The following is a 24,502-nucleotide window of genomic DNA, read 5'->3' as shown; positions in this document are numbered from 1 at the left end:
AAAATTAAAAAGAATGCAACTGAACAAATTGCATTCCAGAGGACATCTTTAATGTTCTGTGTAATCTCTCACAGGGGCTGTAAAATATGGCGAATAAGTATCCTCATTCCAGAGACAGCCAGCCAGCCATAAAATTGAACCCCAGCCTCATCACTTATGAATTGTGTGACCTTGGGCAGATTCACTGAGCCTCACCCTCCCTAGCTCTGGAATCCACATAAGAACAGCAACAACCCCATGGGTGGTTATGAGGATGCAATAAGGAATGCAGTATGCTTAGCAAAGTGCTTGGACTACAGCAAGCGTTCAGGGAGTTGAAAGTACTGGTAGGATTTCACATATTTTACATATGCTAAATAATAAGGACAATTCATGGAGTTTCTCAATGAGTTCTTTGCCTTCCAGGCTATCACTTGGGATGGAATATCTGTGCAATCATCCATTTTTATGGATGTATGGAGCCTTAATATCTTCAGTTTGCTTTAGCCTCACTCCCCCAGCATCTGCCTAATGGACTCAGATCTGCAAAGGATGAGTGAACCGGACAGGTGAGGCTTGTCAGCCATCCTTGGCAGAGATCCACAACACGGATGTAATTTAGCAGCCATTTTCATACTGCACGTTTTCCCTCGCACTGTGGTGCTGGTCCTCATATGTCTGTACCGATGTTGGGGCAAGTGATATTTGGGGTGTACTTTGTGGTATGATTAAGCCAGAGACTACGTGGGGCATCATTTAATTAGGATAGACGTGTCTACATGTCCATTTAAGAGGTTGTTTCTTATCTTGCTACACAATTCCATAGAGCATATCTGAGGGCAGAGTTCCCTTTCAACTCTGTGAGAGATCTGTCCTCAGATAAGCATCACAGCCCTTGGAACATGAGTAAAAAGTAGGTCCTTTCGGGATCATTAACTAGTGTGAGTTTTTAAAAAAAAGCTATATCATGATATAGTAACAAAGTGGAAAAAGCTTGTCTTAAATACGGAGAAGAATACGTTGATTTGCCTTTACTTGTTAGGAATTTGGGCAAATTTAACCATTCTGAAGTTTACCTTTGTACTATCTATGAAATATGGGGTTATAAAGTAAATGAATCAAATAAGTAAGATAGCTTGGGTAAATGTTTAACCCACTTTGAGAAGCAACTTTTTTTTAAGGATTTAACTGGGCCAGTTTCCAGAAATTCTCCAAAACCCTTTGCTCTAGTGAAATTTGTCTTATTACTCCCCCACCCCTTTAAATCTCCCACTCTCCAGTTTATCTTCTTCCATGCTATTTTATTATATGCCTTTGTCCATTAGTCAGGAAAGCCTGTTCCTCTCTCCTCTAGTGCCAACTAGCTCATAAAACATTGACGGAACACTGAGCATGTGTCAGAACCTGTGTTAAATGCTGGAGAGACAGAGAAATGAAGCACGAAGGCAGATGACTGCAGGGGTTAAGAGCACAGACACTGCTGTTAGGTGGACATGGATTTGAGTACTGACTCTATCACTTAATGGCTGGGTCACTGGGCAAAGTTCTTAATCTCTGTGATCCTCAGATTTCTGATACCTAAAATGTAGAGAAGTACAATATCTTCCCCTGACAATGAGAGAGAAAATGAAATAAAGAATGTCTATTAAGCAGATATTTCTAGTTGCAAGGGTCAGAAACAGAACCCAAAATGCCATAAGCACAAAAGAGGTTATAATGGCTCATATAACTGAAAACTCTAGGAGTGGATTTCAGGTATAGCTGAATCCAAGGGACTTAAGGTTGTCAGGACTCAGCCTCTTTTTCCATATCTAGCTTTTGCTTTCTTCATTTTCAAGAGACCTCTCCAAGTTTTCATTATTAGCTTTATAGCTAGTCATCATAGGAGAAAGAGACTATCTCCCTCCCAAAATTTCCATCAAAACAGGTACCAGTTCTCTTGGATCAATCTGGCTCATCCCTGACCAATGACCATAATCAGGGAGATGGAATATTCTGAGAAGTCCAACCTGTATCACAAGTCCACTCACCTAAATCAAATGGACCATAAGCAAAGTGAAATCTAGATGCTATTTTCCAAAGAAAAGGAAATGGATGCCAGTAGACAAGAGTCAGATGTCCACCAGAGCAGGTTAACACAGAGGCTGGCATATAGGAACATCTGTTGTTATTATTATAGTTATTACTTTGAAAATGATGAAAATAAAAATAAATTAAATGAAATAACAGTCATGATTTGATTAAAGTAATGAAAATGATTAAAACGAAAATAAAATGGGAAACTATGCAGTTTTCCATTACAATGGAGAGGATAAGCAGTAATTTGGGAGCAGAGTTGTTCCTAAAGGCATACAACAGCAGTTGAAGAAGACAACGAGAGTGACTGAAAATATTTGCTCCTTGACAGTTCCTGAAAGCGCCACTGAATGATAGTACAGGCCATCAACAAATGCCCAAGATTATGACTGTTTATGAAATATCTTCTTTTATAATACTGGAGGGTCTGTGACCATTTTATAAATCTTTGACCCTCTAATTGGGTGGGCTGCTCAGTAAATTAACTGACCCCTAAGAAAGCCAGATTTATGAAGTCCTCTTGTGTGTCTTTGGTGTCCTGCCTGGCATTTTGTGGGCATGGAGTAAGGAGCTCAGTAAATACCTGTTGACTAATACAGGTGAAAAGAAGCAATTAACGCACATTTACAAACAAGTCTCATTTACCAATTAAACTTGCCCTAACATCAGGCCCAGTACTCTGTTAGCCATTTTTTCATTTCAAGGGCATGCACTAGAAAAAGAACATTTATTTTCTTTTCAAATTTTTACCTGTTCATATTTTACTAATTTAGACCAGGCTTATTTATACTCATTAATCCAAATTAGTGCCATTTTACAGTATATACACACTCTTGAATACTTATTCCTCCATTCCCATACTATTTAAAAGCTGTTTCAGTTTTCCTTATTTCCAACTCTTCCATTTTAAACTCTTGTATCTTTTAAATACACCAAGATAAAGATAAATACCTTGCATATAAACCCTTGAAGACAGACACCTCAATTTCAGACTTATTTCTAATCCCATATGTCCCTAAGACATTGAGTCATGTAATGTTTTTGGCCTGATTGATAATTTTTCTTTTTTTATTTTCTATTAATGCAGGAAGATCAGTACTCTGATTTTGAAAAATGTGTTTCGAGATCTATTCCATTTAAGAAGATCATGTGATAAACAGGAAGTATAATCAGTTTACCATTGAAATCCTTTAGCTTTTGCAATGAACTTTTAATAATTTCAATCCCTTGTTTTCCATCCATCACGCCTAAGGAATACGTTCTGCTTGATTTATGACACACAAGTTCATTATTTTCCTAAGTTATACTCAATATCTACAAGGTGCTCTGGTTAATTAGGAAACACTTTATATTTGTCTTTGCATTTAAGAATCCTTAACTCTTGTTTATTCTTTACTGTTGTTTTTGGATTTTTTTTCCTGTGCATTTCTAGAGATTAAAACCAGTACTTTTGGATTTTCACTCTCTTTTGGTGCTAATTCTTTTCTGTGCTACTTGACTCAAGGCTCTGCTCTAATGCTTAAAAAAAAATCTCCTTAGGGACTTCCCTGGTGTCACAGTGGATAAGACTCCGAGCTCCCAATGCAGGGGGCCTGGGTTCGATCCATGGTCAGGGAACTAGATCCCACATGCATGCTGCAACTAGGGAGCTGGCGACCCGTAACTAAGGAGCCTGCCTGCTGCAACCACATAAATAAATAAATATTTTTTAAAAAAATCTCCTTAACTAGCAGTTCCCATCACTATCCTTTCTATCTGTGACTGCCCTTTATGGGGCCAAGGGTTCAACACAGGGATTAATCAAACATTTACTGGCTCAATGTGATCATCAGAGAAAAAAATCTTAGAGGTACCCATATCATACCATCTGGAGCAGTTGTGTAAAGAACATACAAACATTTACATACATATTCAATGCATACTTATATATGCATTAAATTTGTTTTCAACCAACAAGTCGCCTTGTTTAGGGAATTCACAGTGTATTTTTTCAAAGAAGTCAGTTTTAGGGAATTCTCTGGTGGTTCAGTGGTTAGGACTTGGTGCTTTCACTGCCGTGGTCCAGGTTCAATCCCTGGTCAGGGAACTAAGATTTCGCAAGCCGCATGGCATGCTCCCCCCACCAGAAAAAGAGGCAATTTTCTTTAAATCATACCCGGCATAATTTATGGTTCATCCATGAAATTGGGCAAAAACTTAAAAAAAATTATTTTTAGAGCACAAGTCTCTTTGGTAAAGGGTAGAAGGGGCAGACTGCTTGAGTGATTCCTTGCTTTCAAATCATGTATTCAAGTACCGTGTGAATGGCAAGGTTAGAGTCGTGGTCAATTGAATGTATAAGAGTAATTTAAAAATTGAATTATAAAAGTATCTATAAAATATCTAGCTATGATATTACTTTTAAAATCATTATTTACTCAACATCATCCTCCCTTTACCACTCAGGACAGAGGAGGATACTGATGGCTGAGAAATATTTTGACTATTCCTATATCTTTATGTCATCTCCAGCCTTAACCCCTTCTACGTGGAAAGATTACTTATGTTAAAGAGATTACAGAAACATCACAATATATATTGGTGAAGAATGTAACAGACGTTCTCCACACAGTGATGTGGCATTCTGTATTGGGCAATTACATTATAGTTTCTATGGATACTTGAAATGACCAGCTGGTTCTATTTTCTGGAGCAAGAAAACGGCCCATATAATAACAGTGTGTGTATAATACCTCCCCAGATGAGTAAATTGTCTATATTGCAGGGAATGGTTTTACTGGTCATCTGGGCCATGAAGATGAAGAAGAAGCTACCACAGTCAAGTGACCACAGAAGAAGCTACCATCTTAGCTTTACCTGGTGATGTTATCGCAGCATGATTCTGGTACGCTTTATAGCCCCAAATGAATGGTTTGTCCACTCTGATTCCGCTAGGATTGTTTCTGCACAAGCTATATTGTAAGGAAGATGTGAAACCAACAGTGGATTGGGTGCAAGTCCGTTCAGAAAACAGAGAAAAATAATATTAAGGATCAGCCAAAGGGCTTTGGTTCTGCAAGAGAACCTATATGGCCATTTTTTGTCTCACAGATTAAAAAAAAAAAAAAAGCTTTATTGAGGTATAATCTGCAAACCATAATATTCACTGATTTTAAGTGTATGATTCAATGATTTTTAGCAAATTTACAGTTGTGTGATAACAACAATCTAATTTTTGAGTATTTTTTTCACTCTCCAAAGAAACTCCCATTTGCAGTCACTCCTTGTTTCCATCCCCACCTTCAGGCAACCATTAATCTACTTTGTTTCTACAGATTTGCCTTTTCTGAACACTTCACATAAATAGACTCATACAATATGTGGTTTTCTGTATTTGGCTTTTTTTACTCACCATATTTTTTGGGTTCACCCACATTGTAACATTTAACAATATGTAGTTCATTTTATAGTACTCCATTGTATGAATATGCCCCGTTTTGTTTATCCACTCACTGGTTGTTTCCACTTCTTGGCTATTATGAACATTTATGTGCAAGCCATTATGTGGACATATGATTTCAGTTCTCTTGGTTAGATACCTAGGAATGACTATGCTGTGTCATATGGCAAATTATATTTAATATTTTAAGAAAGTTCTAAACTGTTTTCCATAGAGGCTGCATCATTTTATCTTCTCACCAGCAATGTATGAGGGATCCAGTTTGTCGACATCCTTGTCAACCCTTGTTATTGTGTGTCTCTTTGATTATAGATATTCTTGTGTGTGACATGGTATCTCATAGAGTTGAATGGGCATTCAGTCTCATCCATACATCATTCAATCATCCATCAGATAATTGCTGAAGATTTACTATGTACCAGCCAAGTGTACAAAAAGAATAAAAAACACCTCTAAAACTGAGGAATTCATAGACTTCTAGAAGTACAAAACTACTAGGTATGTTTCATTGTCTGATCTACTTGTAAAGCTTTCTAGGTAATATATCCCCCTCCTTCTTTGCCCTCAGCCACTTCAGGTTGGACTAGAGATGAACATCTGAACCAAAGGTGGCCACTCCATTGGCTGGCCACCTATCTATGACTTCTAAGGCATCACCAAAAGTCAGATGATTTGGGCTGCTCAGATACCCTCTCAGAGAGGTTGTCTTAGAAGATGGGCACCACAGTAGGCAAATCATCTGGAGTCTGAGGATACTGCTGCTGGACTGTGCCTAAGATGACTAGGCAGAGGAGGCCAAGCAAGAGGAAAGGGAAAGAGCTGACTCTGAGATACAGAAATGAGAAAAGCCCTGTAGAGATATCTTGGTTGCTCTGTTCTCCATGTTCTGATCTGCATACAGTTCAAGTAAACTTTGTTTCCTCTTGGATTCTGTGAGATTGCTGTAGCGTTACAATGAACCTCCACCTCCCATTTTCACTTGAGCTACTTTGAGTAGGTTTCTGCTGCTTATAGTCAGAAGAGCTTTGAGGGGAACAGATATAATGCTAACTCATGATCACTTTGTGAGCACTCTCACTCTTCAGTGCTTATAATCAGTGTTTTCCAACTAATCACGATTTATCACTTTTTTCTTTCTATGGACACAGTGTTTAATTATACATATTAGTAAATGTAAACAGTGAAATGTGTAACCAAATCACTAGACCACCTCCTCCTCTCCCTCCTCTCAAACTTCATAGTTCACTTTGTAATGATTAAAAAATAATTATTCATATCCTCCTAACAGTTCGCTACTACTAATTTTACAAACAGTTGTTGACTACCTACCTATTCCACTGTCCTTGGCACTAGAAGGATGAAGTGAACAGGACCCTGCCCCTGGTGAGCTTTCCCAGGGGTGGTAGCTTCCAGTAACACTGAGTAACACAGAAGGATTAAAAATGTATTCGGATAGTTCACAAAAACGGACAGAAGAAAGGGGATGGTATTGTTGTGCCTTATCAGCGACATGTTGTTATTTCCCTTGTGAATGGTGCCACAATGAAGGTGGCTGCTTGAGAGCTGACCCACAACCAATCCCGTCCCCAATACCTGAGGAATAAATTATAGTAAAAACAAGCGAAAGTAATTCACCTACAGCAATGGAACAAGTCTGAGTGCACCCACTTTCCAGGCGGCGCTCCTACCGTGTGTACCGTTAAGCGGGTTCAGTAATTTAACCATGTCAGAGAGGGAAACAGCTCAGGAATTCTAGGGCAGCCATCCATCACCTCCAAGAGCATCCATGGGAAAATGGGGAGGCCTGGACAGTCCCTGCCTGGCAGCCTCAGGACAGAGCCTTGAAGGAAAGCCTTGAAAGCTACAAGGTATGTGTGTGGGGGAGGGTGGGGGTGGGGCTAATACCAATTCTGAGACGATGGAAAATTGGCAGTTTTCATCAAGAGAAACGCTAATACCAAGTGAGAACTGTGTCAACTTAAGCAGAAGCCTACCTGCCAAGTCAGACTGTGCCCATCCCTTGGGCCACCACGACATTGTTCTGGTTCTGCCATGCCTCTGTCCTGGGAGAAAATGGGAAGGGCAGTAAGTTAGCACTCAGCACAACTAACTTCCACTCCCAGCTGGCTGACCTACTTTGTGAAATAGGGCACGTGAACGCAATCATGATCCTTAAGATCGCTTAAGCGCTGAAAAAATTATACAGTGCCGTGATTCTGCCTACAACTCTGTCAAAGATCACATCTACTTGCTAGTAAATTCTGCTGCTGGAAAGGTTCTGAAGTCACTCCAGCACTAATTTTAGAACCTGTTCACTCGCAACTCAAGGATTGAAACCTTGAACTTCTGAATTTGCTGACCTGTTTGAAATGAGGTGGGAGGAAAAAAGGCTTTTAGTAAAAGATGCTCCTTAATCTTTGGTGGGTTACTCAAATAAAAACAAATGAATGGAACTGCAGTCTTCGGGCAGTTTAGGAGCAAGGTTGGCTCCTACCAGCGTACTATCACTCTAAAAAGTCTGGGAGTAATTACACACGCAGTAACCCCCTATTAAGTAGCAATTTTATCTAACCTTACCTGTTTCCTTCCGAGTGTGAGAATGAAGAGAGAAATGAATTAAAACACATCGCAAGGCTCCATATGCTCTCCCTTGGACGGTGTGGAGAGCGGCAGGGTGTCATACTGTACATGTACGAGTGTGATGCAGAAGTTGAGGGAGGGGAAATTTTGGTTAACACCTCCCACTCTTCCACCACCCACCCTTCAAATCAGTACGAATTCCCAAGGCTGACAGAGAAATGGGGAGTTGTGGGAGGTAAATAATGACTTGCTGGCACCATACCCATTTCAAGTGGCAAATGTGCATGTAGCACTAATCCTGTTTCTGAGTCGGGGGTCTTAACCTGAGGCTAGAAACAACTGAGAAACAGCATGAGACAGTCTCTTGAGGAGGGGGTGATCAGCTATTTCTCTGTTCTCGTCTTAATTCTTGGTGGTAAGATTTTTTAAATTTCCTGAACAGACCATGCCTGTGTAATCGGTGCTGAAACAAATGCATACAGATAAGTAGGGATCTGGAAGTAGAAGACTCCAGGATAATGCACTTAAAATATTTTTACTGATTATCTTTCTTTCCTGTGTAATGATTCCAAATTACCTAATAACAATCTTTCTTTTTTTTTTTTTTTTTTGCCCCCCTCTTCTGCTTTCTCTATTTCCCCTGGCCAGTGAAGAAAATGAAAAAATGTAAATAATGAATATACTAGGATCCCTCCCCCTTCTCCTTGTTAATTCTGGAATCTTTGCTACCATTCGCTCTGCCCTTAGTTCTGAAAGATTTGTTACCAATAATCATGAGACCTAATAAATGTTATTTTTTCTTGATGATTTGGGAGTAAAGTCTTGGTAAGAACAAAACTAAATTTTAGTTTTTTTGGTATTTTTTCTGGATCATTTGTTTTAGGAGTCATGTAGCTCAAAAGACAATATTGTGTCGTGGACCCAGACTGTCTGTCCCTACCTGCCCCAGTGCTACCACTTATTGGGCAAATTTCTTAACCCTCTGCCCCTGTTTTCACCCATTCAAAACAGGATGGTAATAGTATCTGCCTCCTAGGATTATGTGGAGGTGAAAGAAATTTACATGTGGAAGGAACATAAAAGCCATGCCTGGCACATAGTAGGTCCTCACTGAAAATTAACTACAGAATTCATTTAGTAAAACAACATTTCTTGATGGCCTGCTGGTATAAGGAATTGTTACAAGCATGTTTAGAGGAACAGAGGCCCAGAATGTGCCGTTAAGGAAATTTTTAAAACTAAACAATATCTTGGTAATATCTTTTTCATGTTATATAACATAATTTAAAAAAACAGCCTCCAAGGGGACTTACCTGGTGGTCTAGTGGTTGAGACTTTGCTTTCCAATGCAGGGGGTGAGGGTTCGATCCTTGGATGGGGAGCTAAGATCTCACATGCCTTGCTGCCAAAAATCAAAACATAAAACAGAAGCAATATTGTAACAAATTCAGTAAAGACTTTAAGATGGTCCACATCAAAAAAATCTTAAAAAACAAACAAAACAAAACAAAAACAGAAAAATCAGGCTCCATAGTATTCTGCAATTTAGTTAATCTGTTGGACAATTAGATTGCTGGATGTTCCCCTTTTAGGTGTGGATGTAGCTATTGTAAGCATTTGGTCAAATTGATCATTCTTCAGTTACTTATGTGTTTGCTTGCTGTTCTGTCTGTTAAAAATGTTTTCAGGCATGTTTTGATGCATGTTGCCAAATTAAGACAGGTACCTAATTTGATTTTTTGGTGGATGCATACTATTCCAGAATACTATCCATAATCTCTTGCCCTTTCTCAGATGACTTTCTTTTTCTTCGTAGACTTATTTACTGGCCTCTTTTTTTTTTTTTTCCCCCTTTTGCTGGAGGGTAGGTGGAGTGGGAAAGGCAGTTAATCAGGACTGGCTGGGAACAAAATAACCTGACTGGCACCCCACCCCTGACCTGTCTCCATCTAATCCACACAGGTGGGATCACAGGTCCCATCTCACTCCAGGCTCTGAGATCACTGTATATCACTAGTTGGGAGAAACACTAACCAAAGCTTCACAACTCAGTGTCAAGTCACACTTCTTCAAGCTTCACTTATTATTTTCATGTAATCTTGTCATGGGTCTGAGTAGTGAATTCTCTGCCTTTGCTTCCTGTGTGTGAGTCCCTGCCGTGGTTCTCAGTTTAGCAACCTTGCCTCAACAGTGGTTGTGTCTTGTCCCCCTAGGCTTTGTAGGGCCTGTTCCTCTACCATCTCCTTGACTGAGTATCTAGATTCTACTCCTACTCTTGGATTTATTCTGACTACCTCTTTTGCACTGTGGAATCAGACTCATCTCCAAGTCCCAGGCAGCCCTGTCTGGCTGGTTCCACCAAACCCAAATCTGACTTGAAAGGAGAAAAAAGAAAACAGCCAAGTCACTTCTTATCTCCTTGTTCGGGTTATCTATTACTGTGTGTAACCAATCACCCTGCACCTTAGTGACTTAAAACACCAATAGCTATTTCTGCATTTGTCATGGTCTCTGAGTCAGTAATTTAAGAAGGGCCCAGCTGGGCAATTACGGCTTAGAGTGCCTCACGCAGTCGCAGTCAGAGGTGGCTGGAACTGGGGCAGCTGGAGGCCAACCAGACATTTCTCTCTCTTCATGTAGTCTCAGGGCTTCTCTATGCAGTCTCTGGATCAGGTAGACTGGGCCTCCTCACAACGTGGCACCCTCAGGACAATGAGAGTGCTCACGTGGTAGCTCAGGGCTCTAGCAGGAGTGTTCTGGTGAAAAGGGCAGAAATGAAATTTTATATTGAATCTTCCAAGTAGTGTTATGTCTGCCATTGGCTTTGGTTGAAACAGTCACAAAAGCCAGCTCACATGCAAGAGGAGGGAATTAGATTCCATCTCTTGATGAGGGGTGTGGCCATCTTTGGAAAATGTGATTGATCACATCCCTCTACCGCATTTTCTCCTCCAGTGTCCCTCCAACATAAGATACTAAACTCTTTGGAGAAATGGGTAGGCAAAACAGAGACTCCTTCCATGTCCTCTCACCTAGTGAAGGAATGCCTCTGCCTCTATAAAACCAGATCACATCCCCCTCCATCCTCTATGAGGCCTTCCTCAACTCTCCATATTGCTGTCTCCTCTTCTGAGCTATAAAATAACAGGCATTGGAATAGTGCCTTATATTTTACAAATCATAGTGCCAAATATTCCACTTTATGTCTTTATTCATATTGTGTTGGTGTGTGTGCTTCCCCAGCCTACGAGTAGGATCCTGTATGATGAATCTTGGTGTCACCCCCCACACCTACCACCACCCTAGCATTGAGACCCGCAATAGTTTTACAGGGAATGAAAAGATGAATGAATGAATGAGAATTAAAAAAACCAAACCAAGGCTTAAGGAGTTGTGCTGAAAAACATAATTCACTGAGAAAACTGGGCTTAAAAATGCCTTCCTTTAAAATTGCTTTGGGCTCCAGATGTCCTTTTTTGGTGGGCAGTGGTTTAGTCACAAAATTCTAAGTCCTCTCAATGATAGGAGTTCACCAGAGGTACCTGCTATTTACCCTGAGCATCCCTGGGACTGTGCTGCCTTCTGTGCTTAGCAGGCCAGTTAAAGCAGAGTTTATGACAGACCAAAGTGTAAATTAAAGGGCTGGGATACATCATTAGACATATGGTCTCCTAGGATTTTAGATCTTCCGGTAGTAGGTGGAATTTGTAACACTCTGGACTCTAGGACCATATGGTTGTATTTAGAGATGCCAGTAGAAATAAATCCTTGACTTCTCGTGCAAGATTCTTTTTTTGCTGGCCCTCCCCCACAGCCATAGAAGTTTCCTGTGCAAAATTTAAAAGCACAGGAATTACCGTTTAGTTATCATTTTACCGACTTGTTTGTGATAATTTCACACCGTATATGGAATGGGTTCATCAAGGGCCAACCCTGCTGAGGGTCGGTGACCCTAGGCTAATCCCTGAGATGGGCAAGGATCTGTACCTGGTCTGTACCATATGACTCTGCACTCTTAGCTACAGCTGATCAGACTGGGCTCATTCCACACCTAAGACAACAACTCAGGCCAGTGCCTTAAGAAATGACTTGGCTTTATGAGAACTGCTCTAAATAGAAATGAAACAAAAAGAAACTCCAGTAGCAACAGACAACTGGAAATTAAAATTACAAAAACAATGCTGTTTACAAGAGCATCAGAAAAATGAAATACTTAAGGGGTAAATTTGACCAAAGATGATCCAGAACGGTAGACTGAAAACTGTAAAACACTGCTGAGAGAAACTAAAGATGATATAAAAAGTGGAGAGATAATCCATTCCATGGATTGAAAGACTCATTATTAAAGTGCTAATTCTCCCCAAATTAAACTATAGAGTCTATGTAATCCCATTTGAAATTCCAACAGACTTTTTTTTTTTAACATCTTTATTGGAGTATAATTGCTTTACAATGGTGTGTTAGTTTCCACTTTATAACAAAGTGAATCAGTTATACATATACATATGTTCCCATATCTCTTCCCTCTTGTATCTCCCTCCCTCCCAACCTCCCTATCCCACCCCTCTAGGTGGTCACAAACCACCAAGCTGATCTCCCTGTGCTACGCGGCTGCTTCCCACTAGCTAATCTATTTTATGTTTGAAAGGGTAAGCTGTGACAGAGTGAGAGAGTGGCATGGACATATATACCTACAGACTTTTAAGAGCAAAAAAAAAAAAAACTTTGAAAAAGATAGAATTGGACAACTAATGTTACCTGATTTTAAGATTTACTGTAAAGCTGTAACAGTACAGAGTCTAGAAGTTGACCCAAACATATCTAATCAATAGACTTTTTGACTAAGGCCCTTCACATGGTAGTTCAGTGGAGAAAGTATAGTTTTTCCAACAATTGTTCTGAAACAATTGCATACCCATATGCAACAAAATAAACCTTAATCCATACCTCATGCTATATAGAAAAATTGACTTAAAATGATCCATAGACCTAAATGTAAAACGAAAAACTATAAAACTTCTATGAGAAAATAGGAGGAAATCCTTGTGACTTTGAGTTAGGTGTATGTTTTAGATTTAATATCAAAAGCATAAACCATAATAAAATTAATAAAAAAAATAAATTGGACTTCATCAAAATTAACATTTTCTCCTATTTTAAAAACACAGTTAAAAGAATGAGAACGTAAACCATAGAGTAGGAGAGAATATTTACAAATCAAATACATGGGAAAGAATTTGTATCCAGAGTACATAAAGAATTCTGAAAGCACAACAAGAAAAACAAACAACCTAATAAAAAAGTGGGCAAAAGAATTGAACAGGTACTTCACCAGAGAATGTACAGATGGCAAATTAACACGTGAAAAGATGCTCAACATCATTTTTCACTAGAGAATGCAAATTAAAACCACAAGTAAATAGCATCACACTGATTAGAATGGCTAAAGTTAAAAAGATTGACATACCAAGTGTTGGTGTGGGAGTGGGACAACTGGAACTCCCATACACTGCTGGTGGGAACGTAGAATGGTACAGCCACTTTGGAAAACAGTTCAGCACTTTCTTAAAATTTTAAATATGCACTTCCTATGAGACCCAGCTGTTCCATTCCCAGGTTATTTACTCAGTCACATGAAAACATATGTCTATACAGAGATTGTACACAAATATTCATAGAAGCTTTATTCATAACAGTCAAAAACTGAAAACAATCCAAATAGCCATCAGCAGGTAAATGGATAAACAAACTGTGGTATATCTCTGTAGTGGAATACTGTTAGGCCACAGGGAAAAAGGAATGAAATATTGATACACACGATGTCATGGGATGAATCTCAAAATAAGTATGCAGAGTAAAAGAAACCAGACAGGGGCTTCCCTGGTGGCGCAGTGGTTGGGAGTCCGCCTGCCGATGCGGGGGACGCAGGTTCGTGCCCCGGTCCGGGAAGATCCCACATGCCGCGGAGCGGCTGGGCCCATGAGCCATGGCCGCTGAGCCTGCGCGTCCGGAGCCTGTGCTCCGCAACGGGAGAGGCCACAACAGTGAGAGGCCCGTGTACCGCAAAAAAAAAAAAAAAAAAAAAAGAACCCAGACAGATGATTACATACTTCATGATTCCTTTTATAAAACACTCTAGAAACTATAACCTAAACTATAGTGACAGCATGTCAGCAATTGCTTGGGGATGGGGAGAGGAAGTGGGGAGAGGCAAAGAGGATTAAGAAGAGGTTTAGGAAATTTTGGGGGTGACAGATATGTTCACTCTTTTAATTGTGGTGATAAATTTACAGGTGTATATATATGTTGAAACTTACCAAACTGAATTTTAAATATGTCAATTATAACTCAAAAGGAAGGAAGGAAGAAAAGGAGAGAGGGTGGGAGGAAGGAGGAAGGAAAGAAGGGAGAAAGGAAAGAAGAAAGAGAAAAGGAGAGTAGTGGGACGGAGGAAGGAGGGTAGGAGGAAGAAGGGAAGAAAGGAAGGAAAGAAAAGGGGGGGGCAGGGCGGGGGGGAGAGAGAGCAAGCAAACCAAGAGAAGCAGAGACTGAGTTTGGCTGAGTCATGCCAACAGCAGACCTTTAGAGGACATTGAGGAGACCACAAGATAACCAGATGGCTAAGCTGTCTTAGATCCCGAAGGAGCCAAGTTCAGTCCCCACGAGGACCGACAGTCAGATCTAACTGTTCTTGCTGAGATTCTTGTCTCCCCCACTGCTGTATGGATCCCTACAATCTTCTCAAATTAGTATAAATAACCTCCCTCCAACCTAAAGGGAGTGCATGCCAGGTGTTGTCAGCTTTGCCACTGCCACATAAACTCGAGTTTCGTTTTTATTAAATTGGGTTTTTTATTTTCTCAGTTTAGGTTTTATTTCTCCTCCTCTCTCCTTAGTTAAGCTGTATCTTTGTCTTTCTAGCTTGTCTAGCAGTTTCCACACTGGGATATTTGTGGCTCTTCGCTGTGAGTTTGGAGACCAACCTATAAACATGGAGAGAGAGGGAGAAGGGGTGGGGGTGGGGGAGAGAGAGAGAGGGAAATTGGAAGCAAGAAGTGAGCACCCTGGCTTCCTCTGGATGGACGTTCATGCTTGAAAGCTGGCGCTTCTCCCACTCATGTTTACTTGCTATCATACAAGATAATAGCACCAGACTGAAAGCTCCTGGAGGGCGGGGACTGTATTTTTATTTATCTTTGTGTTTAACAAAGTGATCACTATAGGTAGGTGCTCAGTACATGTTTATTGAATAGATATTTGAAATTGGGAGAGAAATGCCTCATGTTAGGTCACAGGGAAAGCTTCCATCCTCACTCTCTCTAGCAAGACCCTTTTTAAAAAGCATTTCCATATAAACTGTTTAGAACTATTTGAGTTGCACGTTCTCTCATTCACTCATTCCACAAATATTTATTGAGCACCTACTATGATCTGGGGTCATTCCATTCAAGGTACATCTGCGAACAAATAGGCCAAAGCTCTGCCTTTATGGAGTTTAGTTGGGGAGACAAAATAAATGAGGCAAATAAGTAAAGCATATAGTATGTTAGGTAAGTGCTTAGGAAAAAAGATAAGTGAGGGAAGGGGCTTAGGGAGTGCAAGGGTATGGTGAAGGTTACAGTTTTATAAAGGACAAGCAGGAGAGGCTTACAGAGAATTCAAAGGCCATACTTCCAACTTGAATGGTTTTATACTACAAAGGGAATTTATTAGTTCACATAAGTATAATGAGTCCATCCCTAGGCACAGCTGGATGCGGTGTCTGAAGTGAAGATTTCTGGAATCTGTTTCTTTTCCTCTCTTGACTCTCCTTTCTTCTCCTTGGCTTCAACATCCAGCTGGTTGTCTCTTGGTAACAAGATGGCTGCTAGATTTACAACTTCTTACCTCAGAAGCCCTAGGCAAAAGAGACATGTCTTCTCCAATGGTTCCAACAAATGTCTTGATACTGAGTCTTACGGGTCTAGCTCGAATCACATGGACCTGGGAGTATGCTAATTATCCAGGCTTAGCCGGGTGTCTGCCCTGGGGTGGAGCTGGGGAAGTGAGGTCTGCCGACTCAAACCCCAGATATTGAGGTGTGGGGGTAGGGGGTTTCCACCAAAAAGAAGCACACAGGGATGACATGTGCCAGACAGGCATTTACAACAAATGGACACCATCCCAGCCCTCATCTAGGGAGGAGAGACCACTGACTGAGGCTCACCAGCCATCTGTCCTGCATGAAAGCATAAAACAGCCATAGGTCAGAACCACAAGCGGTGCTTGGGGTCCTTGCAAACAATTTCTCTGCTGGGCATTAGCCTAAGAGTGTCTGTAGATGACCCTTCCTTATGTATGGACCTACCATTACGAATGTTTAATCCTTAGGATCTCAGATTCCCAGGTGATGCTGTTTAAACGAGGACTTAGGTATATATGAAGGAAGGGACATGGGTTATATTGTAGAGGCCTGATGTCAGAGGTAGACTGTTTACAATGGATTTCCTAGTGAACCCACTCCAAGATGATTGCCAGGTTGTAAAGCAAGTAGTGTACAGGTGAGGATGCCAGATGAGACGGCTGGAGTCCCATAATCCTTTTAGATTTCTGTTCCAGAGAGGCAGGAAAGTACAGTGGTTAAGGGCATAGTTCAGAGTCAGAGAGATCTGGGTTAAAAATCCAGTTCTAACACTTCTGTGGACCTTGAATAAACTGGTTTAGTTCTTAGTTCTTGTTGTCATGATCGTTACCACTTGTAGCCCAACAGATGTCTAAGTCAGGGATTGTCCACGTGGTATAACTGGGGACAGTAGAAGGCACGTACTCAAAACGTCTCCCCCCACAAACCTGCCTTGGGATCTGAGGTTCCCATGTCCTTTCATACTTTTGGTTTAAGGAAGAGTTTGTTACATATTCTGGAAGTTTTGAAGATTCCAAGGTTGTGCTTCAAGGACCACCAGGGAAGGGAAGGGGCGAGGGGGATCAGATAGTCGTTGGTCTCCTCACCCACCACTTGCAGCAAAAGAGTTTTACTTTTATCTATTTTACGTACTGACTTCTACATGAGAATTTCTTTGATGAGGAGTTCTGTGGCTGACAAAAAAGTTTAGAAATGGCTGCATCAACGCATCAGCGCCCCCTATTAAAACATCATTATGTCATCTGGAAAGGGATTGAGGGTGTTTTGCTTAAAGAAGAAAAACCACGGGTGGGAAGATGCTGACTCCCTTCAGGTTTCTGAAGGGTCACCATGTGGGGTCCAGAGGATCAACAAGAGGCTAATTTCAGCTTGGTGGGCAGAAGGAGGAAGACATTTCTAACAATTCAAGCTTTTCTTCCAGCAATTCATTTTTAGGACAGAGGTACACTGCTGTCCCTGGAGACGTCTCAGCAAAGGCTTTAGGCTGCTGGGGACAATACTAAGGGGATTCCCTCAAGAGTAAAACGATGGCCTGGGACTGCCAAGATTACTTCTAAACCGTAAAATTCTGTCATTCTGAGTAACACAGCAAGCTATTAATGTGTTATACCCCCGTGTACTTCTTGGTGAAATTTTATCACCTATGTTAGATTCTAAGAGTATGGCTTTAAAAGAATGTACCATAAGACAGTTGCATTTTGAACTTATTTTAGACTTATAGAAAAGTTTTATGAATAGTACAAAAGTTTCATTATCCCTCATGCAGCTTCTCCTAATGTTAATATCTTATATAACCATAATGCAATGATCAGAACCAGGAAATTAACACTGGTGTGATACTATTAACTACATTAAAGACCTTATTTAAATTCTGTCAGTTTTTCCACTATAGCCTTTTCTCCAACAGTGAAAAAGCTGGGTCTTATTATTTACAGTATCTTTTGTTATTTGATCAATGTTAGTAGAAATGAATGAGGTGGTTTTAAAATTATTAACTGATACCCCTTGAAAGAAACACATTTCCTGTAGTCTGTGGAGCTCTATTATCCAGAATCATGGAATGTTAGAGTGTGGCTGTCATCTCAGCAGTCACAGCTGTCTTCTTCCTCTTGAGGGAATCCCTTCAATAATGTCCCTGAGAGCCCATCTGAGGGAGCTCTTGGCATGGGTTTTGTTCAGAACTATATTGTCACTCATTTAATAGATACCTATTTAGCACCTATCTAAAGGTGTGTGTCAGACACCAGTGATACAGAAATAACAGATATGACTCTTGTCTTCTAGAAATTTATGCTCCAGAAAGAGACAGAGAAATGGATGGACAATTATAATGGAGTAGAATGTGGGATAAAAGAAAGCAAATAATAATTACACAACATGGGATAAGTGCTGTGGTAGGATAAATACTATTGGAGCACAGAGTGGGAATTTCACCCATCCTGGGGTATCAGAAAGTCTTCCAAGAGAAGATGATGTGAGCTGAGTCCAGAGGGATTGGATCCCTAGATTCAATTCCTCCAAAGTGTCCTCAAGATCCTCCATCTTCAAGGAATCTAATTCTGAAAGCGACCAGAGGATCTCTCTCTCCCCCCACCTCTCTTTCTTTCATATATATATGAGTGAGCCATATATATATATATATATATTCAGTGAGCTACTGTGTTAAATCTGTAAGGCACTTTACTAAGTGTTATTGCTTGTTATTTCATTGAGTCCTCATAACAACCCTGGCAGATCTATAAAACAGTTGGTGTTTGGCTACTCTATGGGGAAAGACTATAAGAAGGCAAGAGTGGAAGTCATGGTCCAGGCCAGAGATGATGTGTCTTGGACATACAGAATGAGAAATCTGACCAGTGTCTGCCAGGTCCCTTACTAGCTGTGGGATCTTGGTCAAGTTACTTAATCTCTCTGAGCCTCCATTCCCTCATATATCAAATAGGGTTAAGAATACCTATTTCAATGAACAAATGTGAGGATTCGGAATAATACATAAAATGAGGTCATGCATTAAAGAATATGGCTGCCATGTTTATTACATATCTGTCAGGGTCCCAGCAGGAAACAGATGGTGCACTCAAATGTGATAATCCAAAGAGGGTTCAATTATGGGACAATTTTCAAAGCTATGGGCAGCCTTTAGGAAAACCCAGAAAGAATAATGTAGCATTCCAGGAGTCCTGACCATGTCTAGGCCTAAAAGGACAAGCTGGGAAATGGTTACCAGAGCTAGGAAGAAAAGTTTGAGTACAGAGGGCAATCATAAAAGGGGATCAAATGTATAGCATGGTGGCAATGATTAACAATATCATATTGGTATACTTGAAAGTAGATCTTAAATGGTCTCATTACCAGTACCAAAACAACAAAGGTAATTATGTGAGGTGAAGGATATGTTAACGTTACTGTGGCAATTATTTTGAAATATAGATATGCGTGTCAGATCATCATGTTGTCCATCTTAAACTTACGCAGTGTCACATTTCAATTATATCTCCATAAAGCTGGGGTAAAAGGGGGGCTATGATGGTTGGTTGAGGGATATAACTAGACTGAAAGGACCCCTTCCTTGTTCCCTTAGATCTCCTGTGGGTGTTCCCCACTCACCAACTCCAGCCAAAAGTCAGAGAGAGGGTCCAGGAATGATTACTCTTGTCCATTCACTTCAGGCTTCTGGGATAGAAAGCAGGGTTTGAAGGGTGCAGAGTGGCTCCAGAGGGGCAGGTGGAAGGAATCTGGCTCAATCCATGAGGCAAATGGAGAAATTCTCAGAGAAGGGTAATCCAGTGGGAAGATATCTCAGAAGGATCCACCGTACTTCCCAACTCACTGTCAGTTTGCCTCCCCACTGCCCGATCTCTTGGCCCATCTTTTAACTGGAAACTTCAGGGGACGTTTGTTATTTTCCCTTCCAGCCTCCACTGCCCTTTTTTCTAGCAGCAATACTGGCTTTTTTTTAGGGATTCATTCCTCCCCTACTATCAGCCTGTATGGTTGGAATGGGATTCTGTCCTGCAAGGGTGAGTGTGTGACCCAGCCCTGAGTCAGTCAACATGTTCCATCCTGCTGGCCCTGGTGGTTGGTCCAAGACTGAGCACACGGTGCAGTTAGAACCAGGCAGCTACAGTGAGTCTTTTGCTAAGAATGTGGGAGAGAGACAGGAGGAGCTGCTGCTCCCACCTTGCCATCAGGAGGGACAAACTTGCATCTGAAAATGAAACCAATCTGTCAGAAAACCAGGCTGAGAGCCCTGAATCCAGCTGTGCCTGATGGTAGCATCACCACTGAACTTTGCAATTAAGAAAGTCAGTATATTGTATTTTCACTTGTGTTGTTTTGAGTTGGATTTTCACTTATACCAAAGAGTCCTGATGGAGAAAATGACCCCACATGTTACTTTTTTCTAGATAATAATTTTAATGTAAATCTGAATTTAAAACTAAGTATTAGCTGGTATCATTGTTAGAGGCTGTTCCATATATCCTGTACTTTATATTGTACTCCTTGAAAGAACAGTGTTAGTGATATTCTAGCATAGCATAAAAGCAATTCACATGGTAATCAGCTGTAAATGTAATAATAGGATAGTTGAGATTTTTGTTTTAAAACACATTCTTGCACACTTCCCCCATTAAACTCATATGGAAAGGTGAGGTTGGAAATCAGGATTGATATCACATATCTGCTAAGTGGCTGTCTGGGTAGAAAATGAAAATCGTGCTGAAAGTTAAAATCCACTATTTGACTGAACTCACAGAATAGTAAAATTCCAATTGGTCTAATTCCCAGTGGCTGGTGCTCTTAGAATCTTTTTTTTTTCTAACAAAAACTATGATTTGGGAATTATGGGACTGTCTCTAAATCATTGATCAGCTGTTCTTGTTTTGTTTAAATGCCTCTATTTCAATATAATTCTTAAATTTCAGCTAACTGAATTTTAGAATGCAAGGGGCATTTTAAAGAACATGACTTTAAAATTAAAAATTTTAAAAGTCAGCTCTTTACCTTGTTTTTGCTTAGAGATTTAGAACTTGTTTTCTCCCATGGCATAATAAGAGGGGCTTTTTTTTTTGGTAACAGCTTTATTGAGATATAATTCACATGCCATAAAATTCACCCTTATGAAGTGTTCAATTCATTGGTTTTCAGTATATTAGCAAAGTTGTACAATCATTATTACTATCTAATTCTAAAACATTTTTTATCTCCCCATAAAGAAACTTGGTACCCACTAGCGTTCACCCCTAGTCCCATCTCACCCCAGCCCCTGACAACCACTGATCTACTTTCTGTCTCTATGGATTTGCTTATTCTGGACATTTCATACAGAAGGAGTCATACAATATGTGGCCTTTTGTGACTGGCTTCTTTCACTTAGCATGATGTTTTCAAGGCTCATCCGTGCTGTAGAACTGGAAACCTTTTGCCTGAGCTTTCAAGAAATAGTGATGATCTTGATTTGATAAGATGCTAGTGCTAGTCTCCAAGCATCTTCTCTGTCCTGCTTTACCAATACATTCTCCACACCACAGCCAGAATGATTTGTTACACCTGCATCAGTTGATGGCCTTTCTATCTATCTGCCCTCAACATGGCCCAGTAGGCCCTGCCCGGCCTAGCTCCCCAGCTCCATCAGGCTCCTCTCTTCATTGAGTTCTGACATGCTCCCTGCAGCCAAGGGCATCTACTCATGCCATCCCCTCCACTTGCAGCTGCTCGTCTGCTGTCTCTTTTAGTTAATTCCTTAGATTCCTTCTTCAGATCTTAACTCAAGTGTCATTTCCTCAAGTTCAGATCACGTTCCTCAATTATTTTCCTTCATAGCATTTATTCAATTTCTAATTATTCCTCCATCAGTGTGACTGTTTAATTAACTTCTGTATTTACCTACTAGACCATAAACTTTCAGAGAATAGAGATCATATCTGTGTGGCACATTAAAAAAAAAAACCTATAGTTCCTAGCCCATAGGAGGTGCTCCCCTTGCCTCAAGTAATTTTTAAAATATTTTAGTATAGCTTTCATGTTCAGCATGTCTAGTAGAATACTATGAATATTGGAAACTCTGTCAACCAGAATATTGGATTGACCTTTGTCTGACTAGGCTGTGTAATAGAGTTCACTGTTCTTTGTTTAATGTTGACCACACTGGTCAATAATAGTGGGTTAGAATCACGCAGAGAGCAAAGGAAATGGGGAGTTAACATAAAAAGCCCCCTGAATTTTGGATGAAAACAACCCTCTCCCTCTCCCTCTCCCTCTTCCTCTCCCTTCTACCCCTTTTCCCTCCTTCCTTCTCTCACAGCCAGAGAACAGCATCTTTCATATTAAATTATAGACCTCTTAACTTTCCAAATGAGAACTAGCACATATATATGTTTTTTTTAAAAACTACATTTTTATAGAACAATAAATGACATGGTCTCTTTTTTTTTTTTTTTTTTTTTTTTGCGGTACGCGGGCCTCTCACTGTTGTGGCCTCTCCCGTTGCGGAGCACAGGCTCCGGATGCACAGGCTCAGCGGCCATGGCTCACAGGCCCAACCGCTCTGCAGCATGTGGGATCTTCCCGGACCGGGGCATGAACCCATGTCCCCTGCGTCGGCAGGCGGACTCTCAACCACTGCGCCACCAGGGAAGCCCGGTCTCATCTTTTTTACAAGGTAATTATATTAGAAAAATTCTTAAAAGTTTTACATAGAGTTGATTTAAATGCCTTTAAAAACATATGATAAACTATGGCAGATTTCCTCTTGCAAAGAATAATTGATATCCCTAGGGATCAAATGAAATGTTATGGGAAATCCTGCCTTCACAGGTGTTAAAAAATTTAAGATCTCTGTTGAATATCAATCCATACCAGTTCCTCTTAGCTGGGGGTTATTTTGTCCCTCCTTCCCTACCAGGGGATATTGGCAATGTTTTGAGACCCTTTTTTTGGTTGTCACACTAGGAATTGGGGAGCTACAGGTGTCTAGTGTGTAGAGGCCAGTGATTCTGCTAAACATCCTATAATGCTCAGGACAGTTCCTACAACAAAGAATTATTCGACCCAAATATACCCTGTTCTATATAAAATAAGTGTTTTGAGACGTTATTAACATAAAACTAAGTGGTAATTTATTCCTTTGTTAATTAACAGTTTGTGGAAACTCTCAAATGGTATAAAATGCCTTCCTTTGCTCACTCGACCAGCATTTCTTTGGCACCTCCTTCATTCCAGGCACTGGGCTTGGCACTATAGATACATGGTTAAAATACTTGGCATTCACCGTTCTGCTTACAGTCAGAGAGACAGACACAGAATCTGGTATTTAATACATATGGGAGAGATTAAAAGAGCAATGTCACAGGGTGCTCTGGTCATACATACTAAGAACACTTTCCCTCACCTGGGATTCAGAGAGGCTTCACAGAAGTCGTGATATACCTGGAATACATCCTGAAGAGGAAGAAAGGACATTCTTGGCAGAGGGACTAGCACAGCAGAGGATGAGAAGTGTGAAGCAGGATCAGCAAGCCATGTGATGTTAGTAGTGAGCGTTGAAAGCAAGGAGAGGCAAGAGACAAGGCTGAAGGGATAGGTAGGGCAGTGATGGAGAGTCTTGAGTACAGAATGAGGGACTAGAGGACACAGGTTTTAAGCAGCAAAGCAATGTAGTCTAATTTGCATCTTTTATAACTAACTCTACCTACCCTGAAAGTAGTGGATTTAAGGGCTTAAGATTGGATGCAGGGGAACCAATTAGTAAGCTATTGCAAAGGTTCAGGTAAGAGATAATGAGCGCATGGACTTAAGCAATGGCAGTAGGATGGAGAGGAGCTTGGCTTGAGAGATATCAGTAGACAGAATCAGCTTGATTGGATGTGAGGGCTGAGAGAGGAGCCCTCAGGAAGGACTCACTGGTTTCTGGTTTGTGCAGGATGAGGACAGGAAGGGAAAAGCCAGTGATAATTTTGTTGTGGAGATATTAAATGATACATAATTGAAGCCCTTAAAAGGTGAGGGCTAGAGACATTGATTTGGGAATCTTTAGCATACAGGCAGGAACTAAATTCATGAGAATGGATGAAACTGCAGAGTGAGTAGAAAGAAAGGAACAGTTGACCCAAGGATGGAGACCCAGGTGACCCAAGGATAGAAAGTTACACAGTACTAATTATTATATAACATGTCAATATATATGTGTGTGCATATGTGGATCTCTATATCTATATTTGTGTGTATATATGTAGTATTTGTTAGATTAAGAAAAATACACAAGACACAAAGAAAAAAGAAAATGGGTCATAGAAGCTCACTGCTCGGATTACCTTTGTTAACACTTTAAAACAGTTAAAAGTAAAGCATATTGTTATGGGTTGAATTGTGTCCTTCAGAAAGATATGTTGAAATCCTAACCCCCAGGACCTGTGAATGTGACCTCAACTGGAAATAGGTTCTTTGCAGGTGTAATCAAGTTAAAATGAAGTCATACTGGATCAGGCAGGGCAGATCCTAATCCAATGACAGGTGTCTTTGTAAGA

This window comes from Monodon monoceros, unplaced genomic scaffold, assembly GCF_005190385.1.
Source record: "Monodon monoceros isolate NGI ecotype Baffin Bay Population unplaced genomic scaffold, NGI_Narwhal_1 Super_Scaffold_3, whole genome shotgun sequence".
In the NCBI taxonomy this organism is placed as follows: Eukaryota; Metazoa; Chordata; class Mammalia; order Artiodactyla; family Monodontidae; genus Monodon; species Monodon monoceros.
This window is presented reverse-complemented; position numbering follows the sequence as displayed.